Source organism: Panthera onca, chromosome A1 (genome assembly GCF_046562875.1).
Source record: "Panthera onca isolate mPanOnc1 chromosome A1, mPanOnc1 haplotype 2, whole genome shotgun sequence".
Taxonomy (NCBI): domain Eukaryota; kingdom Metazoa; phylum Chordata; class Mammalia; order Carnivora; family Felidae; genus Panthera; species Panthera onca.
In genome coordinates, this window is record NC_138339.1 from 170,331,381 (window position 1) to 170,344,837 (window position 13,457).

Genomic DNA, 13,457 nt, shown 5'->3' on the forward strand with positions numbered 1-13,457 from the left:
ACTGTCAACCTGTTCAAAAACAGGGCGCTGAGCATAGGTTTACACCTACTTCAAGGGGCAAAGCGGTGCTAAGGAGTCATGACAGACGAGCAAAAAGGCAGAGGAAGCTGAGTGACTGAGAGCGGTCTCTAAAGCCAAATTACCTGGGTTTAAATCCCAGCTCTGCCACTTACCTTAGGCCTTAGTTTAAAACAAAATTTCTCTGAGCCTCAGTTTTCACATCTGTAAGATGGAAATAATAACTGCACTTACCTCATAATGATATTATAAGAAATAAATGAGTTAATACAAGTAAAGCATTTAAAACACAGTCTGAGAACTTCTAAAAGTTTATTATATATTGGCTATTACTACCATCTAATATTTGCATTATGTCTTACAGTGTTACTTCTGGTCTTCCCAACTCGACTGTGGGATCCTACAGGGTTGCGATGGGGTAAGAATGGAACTCCCTACGACCTTCCTAGGTGGCTGGCACAGCTCTAGGCTCAGTGCAGCCTAAACTCAATTCTCCAGCCAAGGAGGTGTTTTGTCAAAGAGCAAAATGAAGACCAATTACAGAGTGGACACTGTCAGTGTGATGGTTTAGAACAATTAAAATTCTTTCCAGAAGCATCATCATCTTATTTTAAAAAGGCTGGTCACTGGATGGGGCGCCTGGGTGGCTCAGTTGGTTAAGTGTCTCATTTGTGATTTTGGCTCGGGTCCCAACCTCACAGTCGTGAGATGGAGCCCCACGTAGGGCTCCCTCTTTCCTTCTGCCCTTCCCCCACTATGTGTGAGGGCATACCTTCTCTCTCAAAAAAGAAAAATAAAAAAAGGTTGGTCACTGGGAAAAAAAAATGCATCCTTTGGTGATCTGAAAGGCTTTACTGGTGTGCTGGGTTTTGAAGAGTAAAACAGGCAGCAGGACCACCTCTCTCTACTGTGCTGTCTGTAGCTGCCTGGGGACCGGTGTCAGGAAGATTCAGAGGGAGGGTGTGGGTTCAGCAGGGAGAGTGATGACACTGTGAGGTGACGTCTGCCTCAGGCAGACAGGTGAGGCGGCACCCATACAAGGAATTACTAACCCTGTTACAGACCTAGACTTTCCATGGCACACAGAGATCGATCTGCATGACACACAGGACAGACAGCCAAAGTTGCTTGCCACCAGCTGCCCTGTGGGCTGAGGGGATCAATATCTCAGCCCATCTGTGACCATAACCCAGTGGCTGGGAAGTTCTACTGCAGATGCTCAGGAAACCCCTATTCATTTAATGTGAGCAATTTACAATGGGGATGACCTACCGTGAGGTTCAAGGACAGAAAAGACCAGTCTGTTTTAGTAGCACCAGTGAAGGTAAAATCAACAGAACTGACTAGTGTCTGCTAATGTACCTGCTAGTACCTTAGGCAAAGAGGCCAGAAAGAGAAGACAACGCCCTGCTTTCTAGAAGCTCAGTCTGGTCTTCTATACATTAGTTTTTTCCTTTTTCTTGCAGGGTACCAATTACACTCTTTGCTTGACCCAACGGAGCCACTTCCTCTTCCTGCCGGAAACCCCAGAGGGACTGAACCCTACAGCCATTCCCTCTTCGGCTCCTGTGGCACCCCACTTTCTTGGGCTTTCTAGCTCTCTAGTCAGGCCTTCTCTCTTCTCTCAGAGCCATCTTCTCCTGCTTATATCCTTTAAATACAAGTGTCCCTTACGGTTCCGTTTAGGATTACTTCTCTTTCCACGTTCTGTCCCTAGGTGCTTGTGCATTCCTAGGGCTTTAGTGCACCCCACAGCCACATACCCAACTGTTGCCTGGACACTTCCACTCAGATGTTTCAGAGACATCTAAAATGACACGTCCCTTGGGACGCCCGGGTGGTTCAGCCGGTTAAGCCTCTGACTTCAGCTCAGGTCACGACCTCACGGTTCGTGGGCTCAAGCCCCACATCGGGCTCTGTGCTGACAGCTCAGAGCCTGGAGCCTGCTTCGGATTCTGTATCTCTCTCTCTCCGCCCCTCCCCCGCTCATATTCACTCTCTCTCTCTCAAATTAAAATAAACATTAAAAAAAACTTTTAAATGACACATGTCCCAAATAACACTCACCTTCAATCCCACCCCTCTGCCTGTGTCCCCAATCCTGGGGAATGACGTCAATACCCACCCCACCCACTTGCAGAAGGCAGACCACTAGGCTCAGTCAACTGTAACTCCTCAGTGTCTTTGACTCCATTCATTTCTCTCCACCCCACTTTTGCTGCCTTATTTCACACTTGCATCAACAGTAGTTTCCTAAGACACAAATCTCATCCTGTCACTCTTCTACTTAAAAACCCTTCAATGGTTCCCCGTTGCCTTTTCATCAGTCTTAAAATATTTACTAACTCATTAATAACAATCACAAACTTATCACTTGCTAACATAATGTATTTTTACAAAAAATAACAATGTGTTCCAAAACCTGTTTTCTATGAGGGCTGATACATTCTTTAGGGACATGAAAAAAGAAATCAATTCACAAAAAGAAAGCCACTGTTTTCTTTTGCTGCGAATCTTTTAAAGGTCGGACCTAACAGAAGATAGTTGGAATCTCATATTGGCTCCTGCATTCAATTCTGTTACATGTTACTTTGGCCTTTTTTTAAAAAAGTATTTTTGAGAGAGACAGAGACAGAGAGCATGAGCGGGGGAAGGGCAGAGACAGAGCGAGGCAGAGAATTCAAAGCAGGCTCCGGACTCTGAGCTGTCAGCACAGAGCCCGATGCGGCACTTGAACTCATGAGCCCTGAGCTGAAGGTGGATGCTTAACCGAAGTGCTACACCCCTGAGCCTGTCCACAGTGTGTTACGGTGTCACCCCCCTGCGTCTGCCCACAGTGTGTTAGTGTCTTCCCGTGCTGTCCAGCAGCAAGCAGTCTTAGCAGGTGTTGGGAAAAATAACAAGCTGGAGGGAGAGACACTCGATGAAAACTTGCACAAAATCCCAGGCTAGTTTCACAGCTCTTGGTTTTCCTTTTTCTTTGTGGTTTATGCTATTGACCAGTTTTGGGGGCTCAGATACTTCATTTCATACCACTCTTCTCAGCAAAACAGAGAGCACTTTCCACACTAGTAAGATCAGGAGACAAAACACATCGTTCTGCTCAGTTTCCAGAGCCTCTGGCTCGGAAGGCAGAAGTTCCTGAGGTACGCTCCTTTCTGCCCATCTCCCCCTTCTGTTCTTGCCCCGGCCTCACTGCCCGCCACGTTCTCGGGTCGGGGGGGGGGGGGCAGGCCCAGGGGTGTCGGCCTGGGTGTCAGTGAGGGGAAGGGCACTTCCCCAGTGAGGGGAGGGGCTGCCATCAGGAAGGGCTGCGAGGAGTGACGTCCCTGGGGCACGAGCCACCGAGCCACCAGACGTGCGCCCCAGGTCTCGTGTGTTCCACACAGTGACATTTCTCTCAGGAGGCCCCGGGCTCCCACCCCAGCCACTCTTACTTGTCCTGAGACACGGGTACAGTTTTAATAACAGTTAGTTTCAACTTTAGCTGCAAACTCAAGAGACGTATTCTCCCTCTGCTGCCACAAAGCAAGGCTCCCGACGGGGCAGGGGGAGGACTTGGGAAGCAGAACAGCAGGATCTGAATTCGGCTTGGCCGTCCGCCCTGCTGCCTGCCCTCCACGGCAAGGGTCCGGTGTGGCCTGGGAGTGCTCAGCCCGGCATCATTTACGAAGGACAGTGTGCCGACCCCTCTCTTCGGATGGACACCTTTTCCTCCAGGGAAAGCCAGGATCAGAGCTGTCCCCAGCTTTCTGCGGGGTGGGGGTTCTGATTTTGGCAGAGCGTGAGAACGCTCCACCTGGGCTGGGAGGAGGAGGCAGTGGTGAGGGCGGTATGAGGGAGACAACACATCCCCCCTCACACCCTGGGCACATCTGGCGCAGGAAGAGGACATCTAACTCTCGTTGTACCAGTTTTCTCTTAGTTTTATTTACATGCTTGAGAGCACCAAGCACAAGTTACGGTAAGGGCCGCACAGGGCAAGGACTTCAGTGAGGCTTCCTTGAACACAGGACTAAAAGCATCTTTCGGTATGGAAATTACTCACCTCTGCATTCTAGCTCTTGTTTTCCCCCTTCTTTGTCTGCAGAAGTTCTGGTCATTATTTTTAATCCTTCACTTAAGCTCTCAACAAAAATTATTAAGTAAAAGTCAAAATTAAAATTAGTGCTGGTGCTTGTTACCATAAGTATTTTGATAGAAGAGGTGAAACTCATTATTAAAAATGAGATCGGGTGTTACTCAAGATTTCCCCTCTTTCTACATTTACCTCCACAGAGAAGCCATCCATTTTCATGTCTTCAGTGATCACCTCTCGCTCCCCTGCCTGTCCTTCAACGAGCTGTGAGCCAGGGCGGGCGGCAACCGTCCCTCCTAATTTTAGCGTCGCATCCTGAAAGCCTGGTGACTCTTGGACCCAACTCTTTTCTTTGTACAGAAAATCCAGCCAGTTCTCAAGTATGCTGATTTTTCCTTCAGAGGGGATCTGCCACTTTTAAATCCTTGTTGTTCCACTGAGATTAAGCCAACAGCCTCTTGGATGACATCACTGTCACCAACTTTGACCCCATCCAAAACACACAGCTGGGCAGGTGAATGACATCACTGTCACCAACTTTGACCCCATCCAAAACACACGATCTGGCAGGTGAGTGACATCACTGTCACCAACTTCGACCCCGTCCAAAACGCAAGCTGGGCAGGTGAGTGACATCACTGTCACCAACTTTGACCCCGTCCAATATGCGCAGCTGGGCAGGTGAGTGACATCACTGTCACCAACTTTGACCCATCCAATATGCACCCGGGCAGGTGAGTGACATCACTGTCACCAGTGCTGCTCCCCTCCAATTGGTACACCAGGTGAAACTTCCTTATTTTCACAATGCCACTGCTTTAACTGAAAATCTTACTGTATCATATCTCAACTATTCTGTCCTGTTTGAAGGTCCTCCAAAAACAGACCCATCCTAAATTATTTCCTACTCTCTCCTGCATGTTCCCTCCACTCAGTGTTCTTTGAGACAATGTCTGCTCAAAGTGTGTATGTCCCTGAAACGCCCTCCCCTGGTCCCTCTATCTTCCCCCCAGCAGTCTGTACAGTGCCCAGCCCTTGTTTTGTGTCTGTAACTGGCCTCTTTCTTGACAATCCAAGTCCTTACTGTTCTCTCTCTCTCTGCTCAACTTCCAGAGAACTCAGTCAAGTTGCCAATTTTAGAGAATATAATAGAGTCTAAGTTTCCTCATCTGTAAAATGGGAAGCTGGACTAAATGAGCCTCAAAATAATTATGAGTTGCCTCTTCCTAATCAATATATTAAAGAATATCTTGAAGCCAAGCAGTTCTCACTCAAAGTGAGCCCATTGGCCACCTGCCAGAGCTGCTGCAGGAGGGATTCCTGGGCAGACAGACACTGGTCCAGAGCCTCCATTTTATACTCTCCTGTACTACTCTCGAGTGTCACCGTACTGATCAAGGACCTGGAATGAACTGTGAGCTCCTTAAGCAACCACACCTACCAGAACTGCAGCGTGGACAGTCTCCGAGTGAGGAAAGCCCATGCAGAGAATCGCTCCCAGCCCAGAGCCCATGCTTTGAGCCACTAACTATGCCTGTTGCCCAGCGTCCTTCCACCCTGGGAATCCAGCCTCCATAAATGCGTGCATAAATCTCTATCATTTTAAAAAGTACGATTTAAAAAAATCTCGGTATCACTCATCTATGTTATGATCTCAGATGAGAGTCATTACTCACCACTCTGGAAATTCCTGGCCTCCTGCTACTTTATTCACAAAACCACATCTGTCACCCGCAGAATCAGGCTGCTGGGTCTGAACCTGGAGTGGGTTCCATGAAATTCAAGCCCTTTCAAGATGATCAGAAGGATTTTTCCTGAGAAACTTCTGGGTACCCCAAGGATCCTTCCTGACTAGAATCATTTTCTGGTTTCAAAAACCCAAGGGGATGGCTTTCTTGGGGGAGGAAAAATTTGTCAAATGATTAGGAGGATGATTTTTCTAATATGCCCCTGCTTAACATTATGTCTGCTTCAGGGTTCATCTCTAAATTCATTTGTGGTCTGAAAAAGTGATTGGTTATAAAAAAGACTAGGATTGCTGATACCTTCTGTCTCTCCAAAATACTGAGTATGTCATCATGAGACTGTCCCACATTCTTCTTTCTCATGAAGACACAAGGCAGAATGGAAAATAGAAATGATTTTCTCGAGGTCACTTAATGAGTCAGTCTTGGAAAGGGATTAGAATTTGGCTTGATCCTATCTTTCTCTTCTGAATTTTGTCAAAACGGTCAGTGTGAGCAGCTAGAAGAACACCAAAACCGTAACAGCAGTTTCTGCAAGGAGGTACAGATTGACATCAACAGCTTAGCTTTAATTTCACTTGAAAATAGAGTTCTTGCACCTAATTTTCATTTAATTTGCAGATTTTTATCAGCTAAGCCCTAGTAACTTATCCTACACCTGATGCTGTACACTTCATACTCATAAAAGAAAAAAGTCATAAAAGAACTAGCTCTAACTGATTAGATTGCTTGGTTGACAAGGCAGCACAGCAACCTTACAAGAATGGTTTTTAAATCAAATTGCACCAAAAAGTGAAAGAGCAAAGCTAAAAAGGAAAAGTGCTGAGAAGTATGCCACATGCTGTCTTTAAAGTGGCCTGGGTTCATCTAGGCTGAGAACTTGCTCCCTCTGGATTCAAGGTGGACCCCTCAGCTGCACACACACACACACACACACACACACACACACACACACACATTCTCACACACATGTGAAGGTACAGGTATATAGTTTTCAGGGCTCCATGCAGAATGTTCCTCCTCCAGAAACTATTTAACCCCCACAGGTGAGGCTAGGTGCTTCTCCTATAAGAGTGCTCATGACATTTTATTATAATTGTCTTTGTTCTACTCTCAGCTCAGGGAGAGGAAGGATCATGCTGTCTTGGTCACTGTGACACTCCCCAGAGCCTGGCTGGACTACTAAATATATTTTGTGGAAAGTAAGTGTTAATGGAAACTGTAGTGCTGGTGGGGCCAAGAGATGAGTAAGAAGCTTAGAGACCCAGCCAGATGAAGGGGCGATGACAGAAACTCATTCGATGGGATGGCACCTGCCAGCATAAAGGTCTACTAGATGGGTCCTGCTATTTAAATACATCAAGCATGCATACTGCAATATGGATGAGCTGGTCACAAAGCACCAGATAGTGTATGAACTGTCCAGAATAGGCAATTTTTTTTTTTTTTTATTAAGTAAACTCTGCCCCCAACATGGGGCTTGAACTCATGACCCTGAGATCAAGAGTCTCATGTTCTACTGACTGACCGAGTCAGGCACTCCCAGAATAGGCAAATCTATAGAGAACAGACTACCAAATATGCCTAGGCCTAGGGATATGGGAAGATTGGCAAGTGACTTCTACTGGGCAGTTTCTTTTTGGGGTAAAAAAAATGGTCTCAACTTGAATGTGGTGATGGTTGTACAACTCTGTGCATATACTAAAAATCACTGAATTGTATACTTTAAGTAGATGAATCATAATGTATGTGAAGTTGACCTCCATGAAGCTATTAAAACTTAAAAAACACATTGAGAACTTGAGGGCACTTTTAATAAACTAAATATATTTTACTAAATTAAAAATACTTGATTAATGATAGAAACTACCATGATTTACAAGGCAGATATGAGTCATAATAACGCATATGTTAGATGTTGCCTAACAACTGTCGCTGGGGTGGATAACGAGAGAAACAATCTTCACAGCCACAAAAGGTAACTAAGCAAGGGTGAGAGAATGTATCTAGTTCAGTTTAACTGAACACCACGAAAATAACTGAAACGCATGAGTGAATAATGCGGAGCTGCTGTAGGCACCAACATCTTCTCTCCTTGCAGGTCAAACAGACTGCTTGTTACTGAAAACAGAGGTGCTAATCATCCAGGAAACACTGGAAGCCAAAAGAAGTGAAGAGCTAATGAAGAAATTAGTGCCAACTGACTGACTCCATTGTGTTGCTGACAAAACTCCCACTTGGCTTCCACCAAGCATGATGCATTCATAGCGGGCCTCACCTTAACTCTGCTTCTAAGGGAAATGGAGATTTTACAGAGGTACCTTCTGGAAAGTTCAATCACCAAGTTTACATTGTGGCATATAATGGCATTATCATCATCAGCCAAGAGAGAAAATGGTGGTCACACAAACAACAGACGATCAAGATCCAGACAGAATGAAGACTTCTTGGTAAAACTTTGCTTTGAAAGCTATTGGCTACGTAATCTTCTAGAGCAGTGGGCTGGCAAAGTTTTTTGTCTGTTTGTTTGTTTGCTTTTAATGACAGGTCAGACAGTAAATGTTTTAGGCTTTGAAGACCCAGAGGCAAAACTGAAGACACTATGCAGGTACTTACAGAACCAGTGAAAATGCAAAAACCATTCTTAGTGTTGGGTTTGGCCCAGGGGCCATGGCCTACTGACTCTTGTTCTAAAGGTTCCAAGTTTTTAAGAGTTGGAACTATCAGCTTAGCTGCTGAATCAGAACTCTCTCTCCAAACTTCCTGAGAGCCAGAAAGCAGAGGTCGAACGAATAAGATCATAACAACTAATATCTGATAGATCTTTCTGGTACATGAAGTAATTTTGTAGAAATTACTTTATTCTCATGACAACGCTATTAGGTAGATAGTGCACAGAGCTTCCTGTCACCCAGGGCTGATCCCTTAACTGCAAATTCCTTGCTGCTTCATTTACATTCCGAGGATTTTCTATTGTGAGCACATGGGTTTCTTCTCTCATGACTGCAGAGAGGGAACGATAAGCCCAAAAGCCATGGGGACACGTGCAGCAACCCTGTTCAGATGCTCATGACTGTAGGGATTTCAGTGACTTCCCTGGAGGTGTGAACGCACAGAGGCCCTGTAAAGCTTGACTGTGGCCATTCACTAGCATTCAGTGAGGCTGCTCTGTTTTGCCACCATGAATACCCTGAAAACACAGAGTCCTCATCACCTCCCCGCTGGTCTTCTTCCTCCAGCATGACCTTTTCCACTGATCGCTCAGATTTTGGCCCAAATAATCCTCCTTAAAAACAAACCTAGGGGCGCCTGGGTGGCTCAGTTGAGCGTCCGACTTTGGCTCGGGTCATGGTCTCGCGGTTTGTGAGTTGGAGTCCCGAGTCGGGCTCTGTGCCGACAGCTTGGAGCCTGGAGCCTGCTTCGGATTCCATGTCTTCCTCTCTCTGCCCCTGCCCTACTCGCACTCTCTCTCTCTCCCTCTCAAACATAAACATTAAAAACAAAAACAAAAACAAAACAAAAAAACCCCTAACCTGCTCTCCTGCTTAAAAGGCTTCACGGACTCATTACTTCTAGAACAAAAGGAAAAATAACTTTTCGTGTGGCCCAAGACCCCCTCTCTCCCGGCCTCTGCGTTCTCCCCAACCTCACCTTTCACTGCCTCTTAGGGAAACCTGTGCTCAGGCAAATGCAATTGCTTTTTGCTCCCCCAGCTGTTTTGAGCCCCTCTGATTTCTCACAAGGTTCCCTGGGCCTGAAACGCCTACCTGAAAGTGGGCGTCTTCAAGATTCCCTCAGTCACACAGGGAGGTCAGGACTCTCGCTTTGCTGCATACAAACTCCAGCAGTAGCTCAGCACCTGGGACTGAGTCATCTACACTCTCCTGGTGGAGCTGCAGACCTCTTAAGGGTCAGAGGAGTGTCCTTTAGTCCCTCGGGGCTACACGCTCCAGTAGGACCAAGAGAGACAAAAATACGTAAAACACACAGCTCTTGGCCTTCAAGAATTCACCCTACTATTGGATGAATGAATAAAAGACAGACTTGTGAAAAGTTATGTGATGGCCCCGAATGGAAAAATGATCTGCAGCTGCAGGTACCAAAATGACTAGGAGCTGTCACCAGCCACACGGCCACCGCCTCTGTGGCGCAGGGGGAGAGGAGAGAATCTGAGAGTGGAGTCACGGCGGACCTAACACCCTGGCCCACACGGACGCACGCAGAAGTGGGAAGGCTATGGTGTGGGGGGCAAGGAGAACCACAAGGAAGGACTGGGGCCTTACCATGTGGTGAACTCAGCAATCACAGCTACAAGTCCTCGAGACCATCATCCAGGGGCTTTTTGGCAGTAACCACCATGGCAGGGTCCAGAAAGATCACATCGTAAGGACGTAAGGACACTACACACTGACCCCCTGAGTGCTCGGGTCTCAATCTTTAGATGAAGCAAGGTCTACAGTCTCCCCACTGTTCGTTGTCCTTTAGAGCCGTGCAATCTGTAGACGCTACGGAGCATTCTAAAAGCGTTTTCAGTGGTGTAAACTTGGGTGAATGGAGCTGTGATGACCACAGCTGTGTCCCGGAATTAGGCCAGTGGATCAGACGGAAGGGATGCTGTTTCTCCAATCCACAGGTGGCTGCTCTGTGCTGCATTCCCAAGGACACTCCTTTCAAAAGTGAACCAATTCTTTCTACACTTGATCTTAGCCAAAAGGCCGAGAAGCGATGAACCAATTCTTTCTGAGTCTCGTGGTCTTTTTCTCCTATCTCTGCTTGGATTTTTAAAAAAATTTAAAAAAAAAAGTTTATTTTTGGGATAAAGAGAGCACGAGTGGGGGAGGGACACAGAGAGAGAGGAAGACACAGAATCTGAAGCAGGCTCCAGGCTCTGAGCTGTCAGCACAGAGCCTGATGTGGGGCTTGAACCCACAGACCGTGAGATCATGGCCTGAGCTGAAGTTGGATGCTCAACTGACTGAGCCACCCAGATGCCCCTCTGCTTGGCTTTTAATTTGCAGGGGTGGGGGTGGGTGGCACCTGAATCTGAACATCCGCTCTCCCATGACCCCTCAAACACTGTCTTCTCTCTGGTTTTCTCCTCACCTCCCTGGAAATGCTTTCCTTCTTCCTCTCCTCTCTGTGCTCTGGGCACGTGGATCTCAGGATATCTTTTTTTTTTTAGTAATTGAGTCACATTTTTATTTATTTATGTGTTTAAAGTTTATTTTATTTTTTGAGAGAGAGAGCACACACACAAGCCTAGGAGGGGTGGAGGGACAGGGAGAGAGAATCCCAGGCAGGCTCTGAGCTGTCAGCAGAGCCCCATCCAGGGCTCAAACTAACGAAACACGAGACCAGGACCTGAGCCAAAATCAAGAGTTGGATGCTTAACCGACTGAGCCACCCAGACACCCTGTGTCAGGGTGTCTTTAATGGTTTGCTTCACACTTGTCCTCTTAGAGGTTATTTGTATACTTTCCAACCCTGACTAATTCACCTGTATTCAGCTGGCCTCAGTACATTAATTCTGTAAATACTGATTATACACATATTTAGTCATTAATTCCCTAAATATGTGAGTTCCCAACATGTGCCAAGCATTATTCACATACTGGAGATACAAAGAAAAAGTCTCCACCCACCCCTGAGACACACTACTGATAGAGACAGGGAAGTCACCCAAGAGTGAGGTTGAGTGCCATGAAAGAGACACCCAGAGGCTGTAGGAACAGAGAGAGGATAATCAGAGCCGACAGGGGAGGCTCAACAGGTTTCCCAGAGAAGGTGATATCTGCAAGGGACACGGGGGTAAAAGGAGTTAGGCAGGCAGACCTTGTGTGTGTGCTGGCGTGGGGATGTCTGTTGTAGGCAGAGCGAGGGGCAGAAGTGAAGGCAGGCAGTGAGAAACAGCGGGGCTCTGACACACTGCAAGCAGCTGAGCAAGGTTACCCTAAGGCTGCGTGGGGGGCCGGGGGAGGCCATGGAAGGGCTCTGGATAATGAGTGTTAATGACCTTAAAAGCCATAAAGAGCTTCAGAAGGAGTTGGGTGGAGCAAAACGGTCAGATTGGTGGTCAGATTGGTGGCGTCAAAGAGATCACTCTGGGGAACGAGTGGGGCGGGGGCTGGGTGGGGACAGGGAGGTGATCGTGGCAAGACTCCAGGTGGGATGCAGAGAGGGAGTGACAGCTTTCCTTCTCTCGGGTGAAGCCAGATGTCCTGGCTCAGGTCTTTGGGCAGGTGATGGTGCTCTCTGTGAGGGGAAGGAGTGAGGAGGAGAAGCCAGTTCAGCAAAGAAATGGAAGGCATCAGGTGCCTGTGGAGCATGTGAGTGGAGATGCCCAGTAGGCGGTGGGAGGTTTAGGTGTGGAGCCCAGGAGAGAAGATCTAGATCCTAATCTAGATCTGAGCTGGAGCTTACTGGGGTGGACTGGAGGGACTGGGGGTCCCCTACTGGGATGACTGAGCCTCAGGCAACAAGAGGGAGTCAGAGGAGCTCAATGAGGAGACTACCCTCATCCTGGCCGTGGCGCTCACAGAGCTGAATTTCAAGATGGCCTCCTATCTGTCTCCTCCTCCCTGCTCTCCCCTTTCTCCCTTCCACCATATACACTGCAAGAAGATGGATTTTTCTAGAACACTTTCTACCTTTACTACCAGCTAAACTGCTTTTCACAGCCTCCTATGTCAAAACCCAAATCTGCTGTCAGGTGTAAACAGCCCTCCCTCCATTACAGGTGCAGCATGACTTCCCATTTCTCACTATGTGCCCTCCACGCCTCAGTCAAGGGGCCTCTATCATGTGCATGCTGGTCCTCTGCTCAGGGGATAATCTGCCTCGTGTCAGCCCACCCAGTCCTGCCGATCCTTCCAGGCCCTGAACCCACACAGTCTCAGGCTGCACTGACGGCACTTCTTCTCAGACACCTTACCGCTCCGGGAACTCAGGCCAGTGTACCGTTGTTCCCGGGTTTTATCTCATTCAGTCTGTCTGCCCAAGCTCCCTGAAGTTGATCACAAATTCGTTAAGGGAAAGGACATGTTTTTCACTTCGCTTGTGCCCACAGAGTACCCACCAGTCTTGCTCAGAGTTTCCAGTAATGACCGACCGACTCTAACCCCAGAGCCAAGCGAGGCCCACAGGGGGTGGGTGACAGAGAGAACTAAGCCACTGCCAGGCAGTGAGAGGAAATATGACAGAACAAGGCAAAAGAAATAAAAATGAATACACTGAAACAAACATTCCAAAATAATGCTGAAGTCTTATCTATCAGAAACCTCCACCACAGAAGAGGGGGACAGAGTGACTCAGCCAACAGACATGAGCCAGCCTCTATCACCGGCCACCCCAGGGTTGGCACGTGGACACAGAGGCCATGAGGGCAGAGATAGAGGCCCTGTCTCGCTTCAAGGGTGAACCAGCTACTGACGGCAACAGACACCAACACTGAGCCCTCATACACCATCCCTCGAGAAGAAGCAAGTCGGTGCGAGACTGACTGCACCGGGCCCTTCTCTCTGGAATGTGCCCACCCCCAAATTCATAGTTGAAGTTCCTAACCCCCCATGTGACTGTATTTGGAGACAGGGCTTTTACAGAGGTAATTAAGGTTAAAT

At 47.5% G+C, this 13,457-nt stretch overlaps 1 protein-coding gene and 1 pseudogene across 5 annotated transcripts in view; both read right to left on the minus strand.

Annotated features, from left to right (window-relative positions):
• The window catches only part of UBAC2 (UBA domain containing 2), a 182,323-nt gene that overhangs the window by 18,620 nt on the left and 150,246 nt on the right, over window positions 1–13,457 (minus strand). The window lies entirely within an intron of this gene.
• LOC132682648 (U2 spliceosomal RNA) lies at window positions 10,428–10,568 on the minus strand (annotated as a pseudogene).